Below are 17,609 nucleotides of genomic sequence, written 5' to 3'. Positions count from 1 at the left end.
GTATCAAACCATCACATTATTTACAGTTCATCCAGGAAATGTCAGTCAACCTGGACAAAAGTGACAAACCCTCTGGGATAGAAAACAACCTGGGAGCCCTCCCACTGCTTCTCCAAAGAACTAGGGCAAAATCTCCCAGGCTCTTTTCCAAAGAACCAATGCAAAAGGCCGTATAAAGGAAGTCATTTTACCACATCAAGAAACCACCAAATGTGGTAGCTTCTTTCAGATTACAAACTACTGTTGAAATTTAATGTCATCTGAAATTTTACTATTTCACTTTCAAGTATTATGGATGACTATGTATTATTAGAGCCTTATGCCTTCATCTCTTTCCTCCTCTCCTAGTACCCATAGTTTTAGTAAACTCCTACATTTGTAGGGAACAGAAACCCAATGTAAGGAGAAAAAAGAGTTATTGGCCCAAGTAATTGAATACTTCAGAGTCAAATCTGATTTAGCACAGCTGGATTTAGAAGCTCGAATTACTTTCAGGGGCTTTAACTTTTACTCCCTTTATCTCAGCTCTGCTTTTCTTTGCCTCTTGGACTCATCCTTTGCTAAGATGGGATGACTTTTTCCACGGAGTCGGGAAAGATGGCAGCAAGGAGCTATAATTTACATTGGCTTTATAGTTTTTTTATAGTTACAACCCAAGAAGAAAGGTGATCTTTCTCTTTAGCATAAGGAGGGGGGGAAAAAAAATCTTGGGGAAGACTTTGGGCTAGCTTAGGTCATTTCTTTGATGTTTCCTGCACCTACTCCTCCTCCATACATGTACACAGTGGGATAGGAAGGATTGCTGGGTAGATAACATGTATCTACAGCATTCTCTCAGGATCATTTTATTGTAAAGCATTTTTGTAGAACCCAACTTTCCTCTTGAAAACAATAACCCTTGTAAAAACTCCTGGGATGCTGAATGAGATTCCAAAAAAACCACCCAGTGTAATATTGTTTAGCACATTCCTTTTCCTTTCTAGTGCTACTTCATTGCTGAATTACTGGTACCAGTGGTTCCCAAAATGTGAGTCCTGAACCAGCACCATCAGCATTATATGGGAACTTGTTAGCAATGCAGATTCTCGGGCCTCATCCTTATCTACTGAATCAGAAGTCTTGGGGGTGGACCCAACAATCTATTAAACTCTCCAGGTGATTCTGATGTTTGCAAAAGTTTGAGAACCACTGATCTTTATCATCAATCCTCACAGTTGTCTGAAAGAGAAGAGAAAGATTCTTCACTGTTAGAATAATTAGTGGTTTTACATGACAAACAGCTGGAAATGATTTTTTTTTCCATTTAAATTTATGGAAGATTATTGTCTGTATGACTCATTTCAATTCTGTAATTTTTGTGTGTGTGATGCCCTGTCATCAGGAAAAAGGAAAGCAAATTGGCATATTTTGAATGCCGTCTATGTACCTGACCCATTGGTACTGAGTCGATTCCAACTCATAGCAACAGTATAGGACGGAGTAGAGCTTCCCTATAGGGTTTCCAAGGCTGTAATCTTTACAGAAGCAGACTGCCACACCTTTCTCCTGTGCGTTTGAACCCCTGACCTTTCGGTTAGCAGCCCAGCTCTTAACCACTGCACCACTAGGGCATCTTACTATGTATCACTCAGGCCAAAGGTGTTATTATACATGGTGATTTAATAGGTCACGAAATCAGTCATGGTTCTGTATTCCAGTTGTTGCTGAAAAGAAAACTGAGGCTGAGAGAGGTTTAAAAAGTTACCTAAGGTAATGTAGCTAGTAAGTAGAAATGTAGAATTAAAATGTATATAGTCAGTATGCATACTGAGGGTCTCCTATGTGCTGGTTTCTGTTGTAACCATCAAAAGTACAAAATGCTTAAGACCTACCTAATTTTTGTCCTTAAGCAACTCAGTCTTGTAAAGAAGACAGACAGTACTTTTTTTGATATTTAAACTTACAATTTTTTACTGTTATAAATGGTACTGCAGTGAACATTCTTTCACATTGTTTTTTTATTTGTATTGTGCCCTCAGTATAATTCCTAGAAATAGAATTGCTGAACCAAATTTATTACAGATTTATAGTTCTTCTTTTAGTTTAGAATGGGCCATGTAGCAAATTAGTTACTTTGTTATGTTCAACTGCTTTATGTTTAAATGGAAAAATAAAAAGATCTCTCATATCTCTTGGTGTTTTGTTTTGTTTTTTGTTTTGAGGAGAATATCTTCAGCTCCTTATATTATTTTATGATATTTTGTCAAGGAGTAAGTGCATCCAAAAACAGAATAAAACTTGTTATTTGGTTAAGATGATAGGAATTTTTTCCACATAGCCATGGTATATTTTGACATTCAGATATAAGAGTTTTTTTTTTTTTTATTACTGTGCTTTAGATGAAGTTGTACAGCACAAATTAGTTTCTCTTTAAATAATTAATACGCATTGTTTTGTGACATTGATTGCCAACCCCACGATGTGTCAACACCCTCCCCTTTTCCACCTTGGGTTCCCTGTTACCAGCTTTCCTGTCCCCTCCTGCCTTCTAGTCCTTGCCCCTGGGTTAGTGTGTCCATTTAGTCTCTTTTGGTTTTATGGGCCTGTCTAATGAAAGGTGAACCTCAGGGGTGACTTCAGTACAGAGTTAAATGGGTGTCCAGCGGCCATACTCTTGGGGTTTCTCCAGTCTCTGTCAGACCAGTAAGTCTGGTCTTTTTTTGTGAGTTAGAATTTTGTTCTGCGTTTATATCTAGCTCTGTCCAGGATCCTCTATTGTGATCCCTCTCAGAGCAGTTGGTGGTTGTAGCCAGGCACCATCTAGTTGTGTTGGACTCAGTCTGGAGGAGGCTGTGGTAGTGATCCGTTAGTCCTTTGGACTAATCTTTGCCTTGTGTCTTTAGTTTTCTTCATTCTCCTTGCTCCAGATGGACTAGGACCAGTGAATTATCTTAGATGGCTGCTCACAAGCTTTTAAGACCCCAGATGCTACTCACTAAAGTAGGACGTAGAACATTTTCTTTATAAACTATGTTTTGCCAGGTGAGCTAGATGTCCCGCGGAGCCATGGTTCCCAGCCCTCAGCCCAGTAATTCAGTCCCTCGGGGAGTTTGGATGTGTCTATATAGCTTCAGTGACCTTGCCTTGGTCAAGTTGTGCTGGGTTCCCCAGTATTTTGCACTGTCTTACCCTTCACCAAAATTACCACTTATCTATTGTCTGTTTTGAATTAGTTTCTGTGTATGGTATGAGGTGTGGATCCTGTTTCATTTTTTTGCAGACAAGTGTAAGATTTTTTTACACGTTTAAGTTTGATCTTATCTACTTTTGGTACCTGGCAGTAGAGAGTGGCTAGCTTCTTAGTCAAGTGACTTTTTTCCTTTAAGAAAATAAAGAGTCTAACGGTACATTTATTTTAGTTTTTAAATATGAGTTAATTTCTGTTGTTGGAATTTCTATATTTCTAAATATTTTCTTCTACGAGTGAATGCAATAGGCAAAGTGAATGTTGATATAAATGATAGCAATGTGAATATTGGTTACAATTTCTTTTTTCATTAACATATTCCTAGGGAGTTTAAAGGTGTTCTATAGTCACATCAATTAATGACCTGTCTTGCTAGATTTGCATTTTCTTTTTCTAGGGTTTGTCAGAAGTTCTTGAAATTATCTGGTGAACAGTCCCATAAATACAGTTGTTTCAACTTTTCTTTCATTTGAACCACTATTCATTTAGGGAATATTGATCTTGCCTCACAGGAAACTTTTTATCTGATGTGAATAAGCTGGTTGAATGTGTACCTGTTAGGTTTCTTCTTTAATATTTGATCTACAAATGACTAAAAATGTAAAACTGAGTTCTCAGACCCAGAATAGAGAGACATAGCAGATTTTTTAAAAGAAATAACAATAACTTATATAAAAATATTTTAATAAACTGCTGGCAAATTGCATTCTTATATAAACAGTTTTAAGTTATTTCTGACTCCATTTTTTTTTTTACTTAAAAGATATTTCTGCACAAGGAAGTTATACATTACAAGCAGGAGGTTTTCCAGAATTTTAGTTTTAGTGGTAAGGTTTCTTCCATTAGAATTCCTAACAGAGCACCCAATAGATTGAGTGCGTCTCTTACCTTTCCTTTCACTTCCCTGATTCTCAACAAAATCTTTGTAGATTGCTGAATACTGAGGGCCTTAAAAATATTTAGCTTTCATTATCTAGAACAAAATTTGAATTGGATTCTTTTTTGCTTTGTTTTGTTTTTCTCTCAGAATTTCCTGGTAGTATTCAGTTAGAACTCATGAATTTTTCTCTAGAGATCAGGCAGCCTAAGGAAGAATTATTAAAAGCCTTTTTTTCTTTGGGTATGTGCTTACCAGGCAGAGTAGCCACTGTATTCCAGTAAGAGAATCTATTGCCAAAACACCCACTAGAGCAGAAAACTGACCTACTTAATGCTCACAAGTTAAAAAAAACAACTGTGGAATTGTACCAGCATTGGATCAACCTTTCCCTTGTCTTGCGGTGGATGTAGTGGGGGCTAGAGAAGAGGATGAAAAAGGATATTGAGCTGCTGCAGGGGAGTTAAGTAATACAAAACACCCAGTGAGTAAGTGAATATTTAAGCACCTGAAATTGATTTCATTACAAGCTACTCATTTGGTACCATTTGGTGGCCTCTAACATAAAACAAGTGCCCTGGTGGCTCAGTGCTTAAAGTGCTTGACTGCTAAGCAGAAGGTTGGCGGTTCGAAATCACCAGTGGCTCTGCTGGAGAAAGATGTGACAGTTCGCTTCTGTCAAGATTTACGGCCTTGGAAACCCTTTGGGGTCACTGTGAGTCGGAATTGACTCAATGGCAGTGGTTGAGAAAATAAAAGTTCTTTTTAAATTATTTTAAACTTTAAAAAAAAATGTAGCATAGCAAATTCTTAGGGCCTTTATATTAGTGTTGAAAAGCCTACTAGCTAAAGTTGTCAACCAGGATTTCAAGAATAGTTTTTTTGGCAGGATATGGTAAATTTACTGTTTTAAAAAACTTTTTGGTTCATTGTTTTATCAATATTCTACATTTCAGAATTTAAGCTATTGAAATAAAAAGAATGTATGGGGTATTTATTTATAACAAGTATCTATGAGCCTGAACTTTATCAAACTCATAGTTCCCACCATTATCTAACCTAAATTTTTCACCATTCTTACATCATTAGCTTCTAACAGAGCTTTGCTGTCTAATTTAGAAACCACTTACCATGTGGAACTATTTGAATTAAAATTGAATAAAATAAAAAATTCAGTTCCTGAGTCACACTAGCCACATTAGGTTAGCATATCGGACAGTGCAGATATAGAACATTTTTATCGTCACAGAAAGTTCTGTTGATTAGGGCTGTTCTAGAGGCTGCCCCATTCTGTCATGCTCTGCTTCAGGGTTTCCTAACCTTGGCACTATTGACATTTTGGGCAGGCAATTCTTTGTTACGGCGGGCTGTCCTGTGCATTGTAGATGTTCAGCAGCATCCCTGACTGCTGCCCACTAAAGGTAGTATCCACTCACCTGTGACAACCAAAAAGGCCTTTAAACATTGTCAGATGGCCTCTTGGGAGCAAAGTTATCCCTGCTTGAGAACCACTGGTTTATTACATAATATTAGTCCTGTATCAGTTTACTTTTTCTGTATAAAAAATTCAGTGACTTAAATTATTTACCTGTTCACAGTTCGGCTTGAGCTCAGTTGACCTTTGTGATTTGCTAGTGGTTTGACTGGGGTCAGATGATACAGACTAGCCTCATTCATATGTTGGTTGGTTGGCAGGCTGTTGACCAAGGTGAGAGTGGGGGTGGGCTCTGTTCTCCTTCATGTGGCCTCTCTAGCAGGCTAGCTTGGATTCATTCACTTGATGGCATTAGGGTTCTGAGAGTAGTGAAAGAGAGGCCAAACACCAGTGTTCAAGCACTTTTCATGTCTTTGTTGTGTCACATTTTCTAATGTCTCATTGGCCAAAGCAAGTCATCTCTCCAAGCCCAGATTCAAGGAGTGGAGAAATGGATTTCACCTTTTGATAGGAGGAGAGGCAAAGTCACATTGTAAAGGGGTACGTATAGGAACTGGAGGAATTATTGTGACTATTTGATGGAGCAGTGGTTAAGTGATATGGCTGCTAACCAAAAGGCTGGCAGTTCAAATCCACCAGTTGCTCCTTGGAAAACCTATGGGGCAGTTCTGCTCTGTCCTCAGGATCACCATGAATCGGAATCGACCCAACGGCAACGGGTTTTTAGGTTTTATTTTTGCAAATGATATTATTTCCTGAACAATACAAAGGCCTTAAAACCTTTCCATCCCGTTTACCAACTCCCCGTTTCTTGTCTTTTGTGCTTTGTTTTTATTAATATTATTGTTTGAAAACAATCCATAGTTATTTAATTTTATTCATACATTTACTCTTTCTGGCATTCTTGATTCCTTCCTGTGTTACTGTGCTTCCACCTGGGATTATTTTCTTTCTCCATAGACAAGTCCTTTCTTTTAGTGTGAGTCTAATGGTAGTGAAAGTTCTGTTTTTGTCTGAAATCGTTTTTATTTTGCTTTCATTTTTGATGGATATTTTCATTGGGCAATTTCAGATTGAAAGTTATTTTCTTTCAGCATTTTCAATACATCGTTGTCTTATGACTTCATTGTTTCTGCTATAGAAACAGTGCCTTTGGTTTTAAGTACTATACCTAAGGTGGTTTTCTTTGTATTTAAATTACTTGAGGTTCATAGAACCTTTTGAATCTAGTGTGGTGTCTTCTCAGTTTTGAAATATCTCTTCTAATTTGTGTGTGCCCAGTCTTTTACTTCTTTCTGTATGGAATTTTTTTTAAAAAACCTTTATGTTTGATGTGTTTGATGTCCTCTGTGTCCCATGTGGTTTTCCTGCTCTTTTCTGTATTTTCTATCCTTTTTTTTTCTCCTCTGTGCTTCATCTGGGTATTTTCTACCGACTTATTTTCTAGTTCTTTATTGTCCAATCTGCTGTTAAAAACATGTTTTATTGTTAATTTCAGATAATCTATTTTTCAATTCTAGATTTAAATTTAATTGTTTTTTGTTTGTCTTTATAACTTTCAGTTGTCTTATAAAATTCATGTCATGTATTTCCCTCAACATATTAATCACAGTTTAAAGTTCTCATCTGATAATTATAATACCTGGATCCCTTGTGGGTCTTTTTCTGTTGTCTGCTTTTTCTCTTGATTTTCAGTCAGTTGGCCTTGTTTCCTGGCATGACTGGATGTTTTTAAAAATGAATGTCAGACATTGTGTTTGAGAAATTATAGAGGCTCTTGATGGATATTATTCTCTAGAGAGGATTTAATTTTCTTCTGGCGCTAGTTAACAGTAAGAGCAGATGCCCTTATCTGTTATGGGCTTGAGATGACTTGAGACTTTGTTTTAGACTTCTCAGGGACTGATTTAAATCCAGTTTCTCCTTATTCCAGAAGTGTTGTCCTTCGGAGATATCAAATAGAAGTCTGTGGTATTTGCCAGTACCTCTCCTTGGCAGGCCTTGCACTCCAATTTTTCTTTTCTTAGCGCTTTGAGACTACCAAAAGCTCTGCTTACCTTTTTTGCCTTAAAATAGGCACTTTGCTTGGTTCTTGGCCTCTTGCCCCCACACAGGTTAGGCTTTAGTAAATACTCTGAGGGCAAAAGCAATACAGGCTGTCCAAACTCACTTTGTGTGGGTTTCCTTTTCTGTGGAATCTCAGCTCTCATTTTGTTAGTCCTGAACTCTAATATTTGTCTCTGCAGCCCTGTGAGACTGCCTAAAGCTCTAGTCTGCAGCTTGATGCCCTAGAAGGAAAAAGTAGTGGAGGATGTCAGGCTTAGCTCTGTTTCCTTTATCTCTGTTTGGCCTCTAAAGTCCCAGCTATTTGCTTGTTTTTTTGGCTTTTAATTCAGTTTTTACAGCTTTTCTTGCTAGGAGGATTAATCTGACACAAGCTACTGTGTAATAACGGGCAATGGATGTTTCTGCCTGTTATTGAAAATTCTTCGCTTATTAAAAAATACTTTTTAAGCATTTATTAATCTTGCAGTGAACCTGACATAGAGGTTCCTGCCCTCATGGAGCTTACATTTTTGTAGGAAAGAGAGGTATTATATATTAATTATGTATATTTTTGTAGGGAAGAGAGGTATTAATTACATACGTATTTATTTAAAATTGTGATAAACACTAGAGAAGATGTACAGGGTGTTATGAGAGCTTATTATAGCGGTAGCTGACATAATTATGTTTATAGTTTGCTTCCCCATGACTATAAGTCTCATGAAGACTGTTCACTGAAGTACCCCAAACACCTAGAACAGTGCCTGTCACAGCATAGGACCTCAGTAAATACTTGTCGAATGAGTTGAACAAACAAAATCTTAGGCTGAAGCCCTGTATATTATACCAGTAAAAGCATAGCAGCTTTAATTAAGTCAGGGTAGGGACTTGGAGTTCTACCCACTGGCTCCTGCCCTTTTCCACCCTGTGGCATCCCTCTAAGGAGACAGGTTTTTCACTGTTGGAGAAGGAGGTTTTATATATGGAGAGAGGGCAGTCTAGAATGAGTCCTGTAATCCTGGCTTTGAATTGGAGGTTATCAATATGAACTTAGGGTTTTTAATATAATTTTACATAAAGATAAACACACATGTAACATGTGCATACATGTATGTATCTTTCACATATAGACATGTACACGCGCATAGGTATACACGTTTGTGTGTATATACATGTATGTGTATTCCAGCTTTGTTTGCTAAGAGGGCCTAGAAGCAGTGATTCCCCAGGAACAGTAAACATACCTAATGCTCAAATCTTAGTTTCTAAATCACTCTCCACTAAAAGGAAACCAGAGCTCCTTGGAGAAATGGCCGATCCCAGGAAGAACTGGGTCAGAGAAAATACAAGATGAGCCTGGAACATTTTATTGTGTAGGAAGTTTATAAAGTGCTCAAATAATGATGGGGCCATGTCAAAAGGAACAGGAGCCAGTTTGAAGAGACTTCCACTGAGCAGATCTAAAACAATTTGTACATCAAAATAAACAACGATGGTCACAGATTATAATCCATAAAAAAAAAAAAATAAGAATCCGTGGGTCCAAACCAATATAAATAAATGAATGAATAAATAAATGAGGGAAAAAGGACAATTTTTCCTTGTGGTAGAATAGCAAATAAATGTAGAACTGTTAGAGTTAGAAAAAGGCCGTATGGGAACAATTATAATAGTACTTGATTCACACAAACATCATCTGTAGATACCAAACTATTGGGTGAAAGTTCGGTAAGGAACAGGGTATTTATACAGTCTCAAGATAGTTCCTTATAAAATACTTACTTATTACAACGGGAAAAATAGTAACTTTACAATGGAGAAACCTGGCAGTTATCACCTTAAATAAGTGATCAAAGTTACTATCACTGATAATGGGACCAACTAACTTCTTGTGACTTCCAATGGGATGCAGTGAGGTGGATACATTACTTTGTAACATTCCTACCAAGAGTATATAGCCTGAATTTAAATATGAGAAATCATCAAACAAACCTAAATTGAGGGACATTATACAAAATAACTGGTCTGTATTCTTTAAAAATTTCAGTCATAAAACTCTTACAAAGACTGACGAACTGTTGCAGATGATAGGAGTCTACAGAAACCCGTTGCAGTTGAGTTGATTCTGACTCATAGCAATCCTATAGGACAGACTAGAACTGCCCTATAGGGTTTCCAAGGCTGTAATCTTTATGGAAGCAGACTGCCACATCTTTCTCCTGTGGAGCGGCTGGTGAGTTTGAATTGCCTACTTTCTGGTTAGCAGCCAAGTGCTTAACCATGCTGCCACCAAAGGCTCCTTTTAGGAGTCGAAAGAAAGTGAAACTAATGCAGTGTATGATTCCGGATTAAATTCTGGGCTGAATGAAAAATTAGCTTCAAAGGACATTTTTAAGGCAATTCATGAAATTCGAATATAGACTATAATTACGTGGTAGAAAATTTAATTCTGATGCAACACTGATTTGGTTAGCTATACTGTGGTTATCTAAGAGAATGTCCTTGCTCCTAGGAAAAACATATTGAAATATTTAGGGATGAAGGGCACAGTATCTGCAACATACTCTTTCTTACATGGTTCAGAAAAAAATATGAAAAAGTGAGCGAACAAGAAAACAAATGGGGTAAAAATATAAACAGTTGTTGGTATTTGCAAATTTTCTGTAAATTTTAAGTTACATAAAGATAAGTTTTATCACAACATTGCTAAATTAAAATCTTTCCATATATCTGAGTTGTGATTGAACCAACTTGACCTTGTTACTTGTAGAATTCATAAAAAAAAAAAGAACAAATCATTATTCTTATCATTTAGAGAAAGTAAAATAAAGTAGTGAGGAAGAGCTAGTCATGTAAAAAGATTGTAAATTCTTAAGATACAAAACATAAGGACCTGATGTTTTTGTTTAGCGGTTTGGTGATTATCTTAAGTAACGTGGAGCACCTCTTTATATTCATTTGCCTTTTTTATGAAATACGTATTTCAAGGATTTCCCAAAAATTCCTGTGCAACTACTAAGTTTTCTTAGAAAAGGGCACTTTGTAAAAAATAGATGACCTTTGTTCTAGACAGATAACTTCTCTGAACTTTTTATCAAGAAACTTTGAACACCATTTTTGCAAATACTTGCTAAAATGGGGTTTTGGGGAGAATTTTTCCTTTATTAATCTCTTTGAGCTATAATGAACACACAGTCATTTTTAAGAATTGTTTTTATTTAATAAGTTATTTTAATAATTGTATGATTAGAGTGGTGATGTTCATAATAGTTCAGCGTGATAATAGTATTGATGAGCTATTTAACAAAATTGTCCTATAAGATTTTTTATAAAATATTATTCCTCTTTTTTCTTAAAAAAAAAAAAAAAAAAGAAACACCTAGCCTTATCACAAATGGATGTATTCCTGCTAAACACAGGTATTGATGGAAGTGTGGCTAAATTATATCCTTGAGATCCTGGAGCAAGCAGTATTGACAGTTGATCTTGTTTTGACTAGTAAAATGCCAGGTATAAATAGACATAATTACTCTTTGGTGGCAATGATAATATCTGGAATAATGCTACTTATTCTATAAATATCTGCGTGCTCGCTAGATGCAAAACTCTGTGCTCTGTATTAGAAAGGATGAAGACGAATCAGATATGTTCTCTTTGCTCAAGTAACTAGTTGAGAACTACAATACAAGATGGACAGTGTTAAATGGGATGGGTGAAATATAAGTGAAGGGGCTAGGAGACAGAGGATGTGGCATTTGAGCATTACTTTGAAGGACAGATGAGTACGGGAAAGATGGCCACCCCTCCCCCCCGACCACCAAAAAAAAGCATTCCAGGTAGAGGGAATTACGTGCTTGAAAGCAAAGCAAAAAGTAGGAAAGCATAGTGTATATGGGGCTGCCAGTAGTATAACTTCACCTTGACTAGAGAGAAGGAAAAGAAGAGAAATAATATTTTGCGAAGACGTCTACTCTGTGCCAGTTACTATATGTTAGCTTTCTTATTTAGACCTCACATCAACTTTACAATCTAAGATTTATTACCCTTTTTTTATAATGAAGAATTGAGAATCCAAAGTAGATTGCCTAATGTCACACACTGATGGAACAGGAATTTTAATTTAAAAAAAAAAAAAAAAAGGTCTGTCTTAACATTGTATGATCAGCTTTTGTCAAGCGTTGATCAAAAAAGCGAACAAAAAACTTCGTGAACAGTAGAAAACTATCCAAGAGAATGAAAGAATTGTAACCGTTGGCAACAATATGGATGAATCTCGTAAACATAATGTTAAATGAAAGAAGTCAGACACAAAAGATAACTAAATAAATCTAAGAAAACATGTTCAAAAAAGAGTTGACAATAATAGCTATATCTTCAATACCTCATTCACCTTCAAATAATTTACCTTCAAATAATCATATTCTATGATTCTTTTGTATAAAGTTCAAAACTAGGCAAAATACTATCTATGATATTAGAGGTCCAGCTAGTGGTATCTTGACTGAGGTGGGGGCAGGAAGGTAGTGACTAGAAGAGGAGACATCGAAGGGGGCTTCTGGGGCATTAGTAATGCTCTATTCTTGATCTGGGTGCCAGTTACATGAGTGTTTTTGTGTTTGTATGTTTGTGAAAATTAATTGAGCTGTATACTTCTGATCTGTGCACTTTCCATGTTATGTTATACTTCGGTAAAATTTATAAAATGAAAGATTTTTGTAGTTTTCATAGATCTGCTATTAAAGATACAGTGTAAGTATCTTCTTTTTGTAAAAGTTCATAAAATTCCTCTGTTGGAAGTAAGAACTGGTGTGGACAAACTATTAGGCTTTCTTTTATTAGCTAGCTCTGTGTAACTCATTTCACATCTCTGTGTCTTTCTGCCATAGTTCTTAGAGCTAAATTTTGTGCCCAGTTGCAGTGGTTCTCTTTTTTAGTAGTTTCTAAAGCATTAATAATAAGTGAATGAGTGAGTTCTGTTATTTCACATGTTGTGTTTTTCTCTTAATTTTTCAAGTTTCTTAATATAAAATTCTAAACTATTATTTGAAGGTAAATGAGGTATTGAAGATATAGCTATTATTGTCAACTCTTCTTTGAACATGTTTTCTTAGATTTATTTAGTACATTTTCATCTTCTACCCTCCATTGTAACAGTAACTAGGAGGCAATATGTTGTTGTTAGGTGCTGTCAAGTCAGTTCTGACTCATAGCGACCCTGTGTACAACAGAACGAAATACTGCCCAGTCCTGCGCCATTGTCACAACCGTTGTCATGCTTATGCCCATTGTTGCAGCCACTGTGTCAGTCCATCTCCTTGAAAGTCTTCCTCTTTTTTACTGACCCTCTACTTTACCAGGCATAATGTCCTTCTGCAGGGGCTGATCCCTACTGATAACATGTCCAAAGTATGTTAGACGTAGTCTTGCCATCCTTGTTTCTAAGGAGCATTCTGGGGGTACCTCTTCCAAGACAGATTTGTTTGTTCTTTTGGCAGTCCGTGGTATATTCAATATCCTTCTCCAACACCACAGTTCAAAGGCATCAATTCTTCTTCAGCCTTCCTTATTCATCCTCCAGCTTCCACATGCATAGGAGGCAATTGAAAATACCATGACTTGGGTCAGGCGCACCTTAGTCTTCAAGGTAACATCTTTGCTTTTCAATGCTTTAAAGAAGTCTTTTTTTTTTTTTTTTGCAGCAGATTTGCCCAATGCAGTGTGGGTCTTGTGATTTCTTGGGTGTTGATTGTGGATCCAGGCAAAATGAAATCCTTGACAACTTTGATCTACAATATAAAAAAATATACACCTCTATAATAACAGAAGGAAGATCATTTAAATTGTTTTAGTATTCAGAAGTTAGAGTTGTCAGAATCCCACTTTTCGGGTTCATTTCAAATGTTGCATCTTCCATGAAATCTTTCCTCATTTCTTCCAGTTCAGTGATCTCATCCCCTTCTTAAAGCAATCTGTGCCTCTCTTAAATAAAGTGTTTAAAGTGTTCCATGGTGTAGTATTTTTATACTCCTCCTATAGGTTAGAGATTATGTCTTACTACTTTTCTGTATATCTGGTAATACTGGGTATTGTGATTGCACTTTCCACAGTAGGTGCTTTGTAAATACTTTATCTGAATTGCCGTATTAAATTAAAGAACCTCCCAGTTACTTGTTTTTAACCTCAGATACCATCGCATAGCTTAATTTTGCTTGTACATTTTCTCTACAAATCAGAGATCTTTAATATGCAAGCTGAACAGATAATCTCTTTGTGACCACTTTCATTTTTTAAAGCAAAATTCCAGTTCTAGAATTGTAATTGTGTAATATTTACCCTTTTGCTAGCCATATTTCTTTAGGGGCAGAAAGACATATACAAAACAAGAAAGCAGATTGCAAGCCGAAAGGATTCTTAACATTCTGTAGAATTACTATTTACTCAGCAAATGCTAAAAGAAAATGTGGTAGAATTTTCTGTTTTAGTTTACATGAGAGAGGAGGATACATACATGATTTTGCAGTTAAACATGGAGATGCTTTAGGTTGTTTTGAATAAGTTTCCCTTGTGTACTAGTTACCCCTGTGTCCATTTTCCACCCTGCTTTGATGACATGTCCATTTCTTTCTATTTTTCTTTTTAACATTCTTTCCTACCCCTGCCAGGAATGGCTCCATCTTCACCCAGCTCTTCCTCTTTTGGCCTTGAATGCTACTAGTCTTAAAAGGACATGGGTAGAGTGGGATTTGTGGAAGTTGTTCTTAACAAACAACAGCGTCTTCCTCTCTTCTCATGTATTATGCAGTATATTATGTTTCAAAAATCCAGTAATTTACCTGTAGGTACTTGACCTTTATCTAGGGGAATTCATTGTTATGTATTAAGGGAAATTGTGGTTCTACATGAGTGTGTAGATCTTAGAGTTGCTGCAGTGATTTGGAGCAGTCATCTTCATTATATCATCATAATAAAGTCCTGTTTCCTTGGGGGGAAATTGAGAACCTCTTTCTCTCTTTATTTTGTGTACCTGTGTCTTGTTTGGAGTTAAAATATCAGTGTAGTGTGGCAATATTTGTGTTACTAACAGCTTTGTAAGATATTTATTATTCTCATTTTACAGATGAGGAAACTGAGGCCTGAAGTTACGAAACTTGTCCAAAGTCACACAGCTTGTAAAGGGTACAGTCAAGATTCAGAACCAGGTCTGTCCAGCTTCAAAACCCTTAAATCATGGCCATGAACTTTGAAATAGCTGTGAAGTATCAACCTATGATAAGTTGTATTGCCATTAATATTGTTTAACTGTTGTTCAGCTCTTACTGATAATTTTTTAATGGTGTTTTTTTGGTCCTTTGTGATAATTTTATGTGTCTTTTTTAAGTATTGTGAGAAGTATTATAACATAGTAATTAAGTGTCTGGGCTCCAGAACCATATTACCTGGTGTGAATCCTAGCTTCTCCACTTACTTGTTGTGTGACATTAGGAAAGTTACTTAACTTTTCTGTATCTCGGTTTTCCTATCTATAAAATGGTAGTAGTAATATTATCCACCTGATAGGGTTGTTGTGAATATTAAATTATTTAGTATGTATAAAGGCTGGCACATAGTAAGCATTCAGGAAATGGTCAGCTATTATTATTAATATTATCATCTCCTAGCAGCCACTAAGGCAAATGATCATTATTTTTAGCTCTCTGTCAGGAAATTTGGATAAAGCAAAGTTCAGGCATCAGTGTAAGGTATCACAAAACTTACATAAACAAATATTAAACTTGAATAAGTTAGACCTCAGGAGAATCATAAAACATCTGATCAAGTTCAGATCTACTGTAAAAGGGTTCATATGTGTAAGGACCATGCGTAAAAAAACAAAAATAGGCCCACTAAAATGCCCTTTTAGCCTAATATGAGAATTCGTAACATCCGATCATTGTACTATGAATGTGTTTTGCCTTTTCTTCTCCTTGCTAGTGCAATTTGTATTTGGAATAAATGTCTACATTTTTTGGGTGCTTTTAAGGAGACATTGTTTTGGTAATGTTGACAAATAATTACCAGGAATCAAAAACCTTATGTATAGTGTAAAATTTTGGCAACATTTCTTCACTTGCGGGAATGGATCTCAGAATTTAAATTGTGGTGAGTGTGCAGCACTGACTGACCTTTGAACCAGTTGGGACCACAGCCCGTTAATTAGTCAGAACTGAGCCATGTACCAATCACTTGTTCTTCACTCATATTTGTTTATCACAGCTGTCAGAATCCTAAAGTGCCACATCAACTATTAGTACAATTTAATTAAAATAAAACACCTGTGATTAGTGACTAAGTTTATACCAATTGCAAAAATATCTATTTTTTAGCCATTTTTTTTTAAAGAGTGAGACTTGCCTTGCATATGAGTCTAAGAGCTCTGTAGCTTTTAATCTACACATGTATTTAATTCTTTTATGATATAGAGCCTTCCTTATCCTTGAACATGGTTCATCTTTCTATTTAGATCTTTTAATATTTATTTCAGTAAATTTTTCTTTTTCTCCATTAAAAAATAAACCAGTTACTGTGGAGTTGATTCTGACTCATGATGACCTCATGTGTATCAGAGTAGGACTGTGCTCCATAGGATTTTCAGTGGCTGATTTCTCAGAAGTAATTCACCAGGCCTTTCTTCCTGGGTACCTCTGGGTGAAGTTGAACCTCCAACCTTTTGGTTAGCAACTGATCACGTTAACCATTTGCACTACCCAGGGTATATAAAACCTTCTGTTAGATTTAACAATTTAGATACCTCGTTTTTGTTATTATTGTAAATGGTATATTTTTCCTCTTTTTCTGTTTGCTGATGCAAGTTTTTTTTTTTTTTTTTTTTGGTATATAGATCTTTGTTCAGCCATCTTACTAAATTATTAATTCTAATAATTCATCTGAATGTTTTTGGGTTTTCTGTGTAGTCAACTAAACTATTCCAAATGAAAATGGTTTCTTCCTTTCTAATGGAAATGAGACCACCTTTTATTTTTCTCACCTTTCTATGCTAGTTAGGACTTCCAGTATAGTGTTAAATACAAGTGTTAATAGTGAGCATCTTGTGTTGCACCTAATTTTTAAAGGAAGTGCTTCCTATGTTTCACTGTTAAGAATGCCGTTTGCTGTTGGTTTTTATAGATACTCTTTGTAGGTTAAAGACACTTCTATTCGTAGTTGTCTAAGATTTTTTGGTATGTGAATGAGTACTGGATTTTATCAGATGTTTTTTCTGCATCTGTGAGAAGATCATATGGCTTTCCTCTTTTATTCTGTTTATGTGGTGAATGACATTTATGGATTTTCTAGTGTTGAATCACCCTGCATTGCTGGAATGAACCTAACTTTGCCATGATGGTCTTTCTTAAAATATGTATCTGGATTTAGTTCATTATTTTAAGATTTTTTTACGTCTATATTTACAGGTGGAATTGGCCCATACTTTTTATTTCTTACATTGTCCTTATAGGTTTTGATATCCGGATTCTGTCGGCCTCAAAAAAAAACTAGTCATTTTTTTTTTCCTTCCCTGAAAAAAATGGTTTAAGACTGAATGATCTATTTCTTCAAAGTTTTGTTGAACTTCTTTCTGTCCAACTGCCTTTTTAGTCCTTTTTTCTTTTGGGGAAGACTTAAAAGTGTGTATTCTGTTTTTTTAATGGTTTTGTTTAGGATTCCTTCTTCTACTTAGGTCAGTTTTTAGAGATATTTTTAGGAATTTATCCATTTTGTCTGCATTTTAAATAAAGGTGCTCGAAACGTTCTTTTATTGTCATTTTAATTTATGCTGTCTAATTATGCCCCCTTTGTAATTCCTAGTATTTGTTGTGCCTTCTCTATTTTTTTCCTTCATTGGTCTTGCCAGAGGTTTTACGTGTTTTCTTAGCCTTTTCAGAGAACCAGCAGTTGACAATCTTTTTTATAAATGTATGCGTTGTATTTAATTTCCTGTCTTTCTTCTTTCTACCTTTTTTAAGTGAAAAGTAGAATTTATTATAAGG

General features: G+C 35.8%; 1 protein-coding gene across 7 annotated transcripts in view; it reads left to right on the top strand.

Annotated features, from left to right (window-relative positions):
* The window catches only part of NUMB (NUMB endocytic adaptor protein), a 190,858-nt gene that overhangs the window by 77,810 nt on the left and 95,439 nt on the right, over nucleotides 1-17,609 (top strand). For 6 of the 7 annotated variants that reach the window (XM_049899411.1, XM_049899413.1, XM_049899410.1 and 3 more), the window contains exon 2: nucleotides 14,702-14,783. The exons of the other annotated variant lie outside the window; for it this stretch is intronic. The gene's annotated coding sequence lies outside the window, so the exon portion shown is untranslated. The remainder of the gene's footprint in view (nucleotides 1-14,701; nucleotides 14,784-17,609) is intronic. 7 annotated transcript variants of the gene reach the window in all.

The sequence above is a fragment of the Elephas maximus genome, chromosome 10 (genome assembly GCF_024166365.1).
Source record: "Elephas maximus indicus isolate mEleMax1 chromosome 10, mEleMax1 primary haplotype, whole genome shotgun sequence".
Lineage (NCBI taxonomy): Eukaryota > Metazoa > Chordata > Mammalia > Proboscidea > Elephantidae > Elephas > Elephas maximus.
This window is presented reverse-complemented; position numbering and strand designations above follow the sequence as displayed.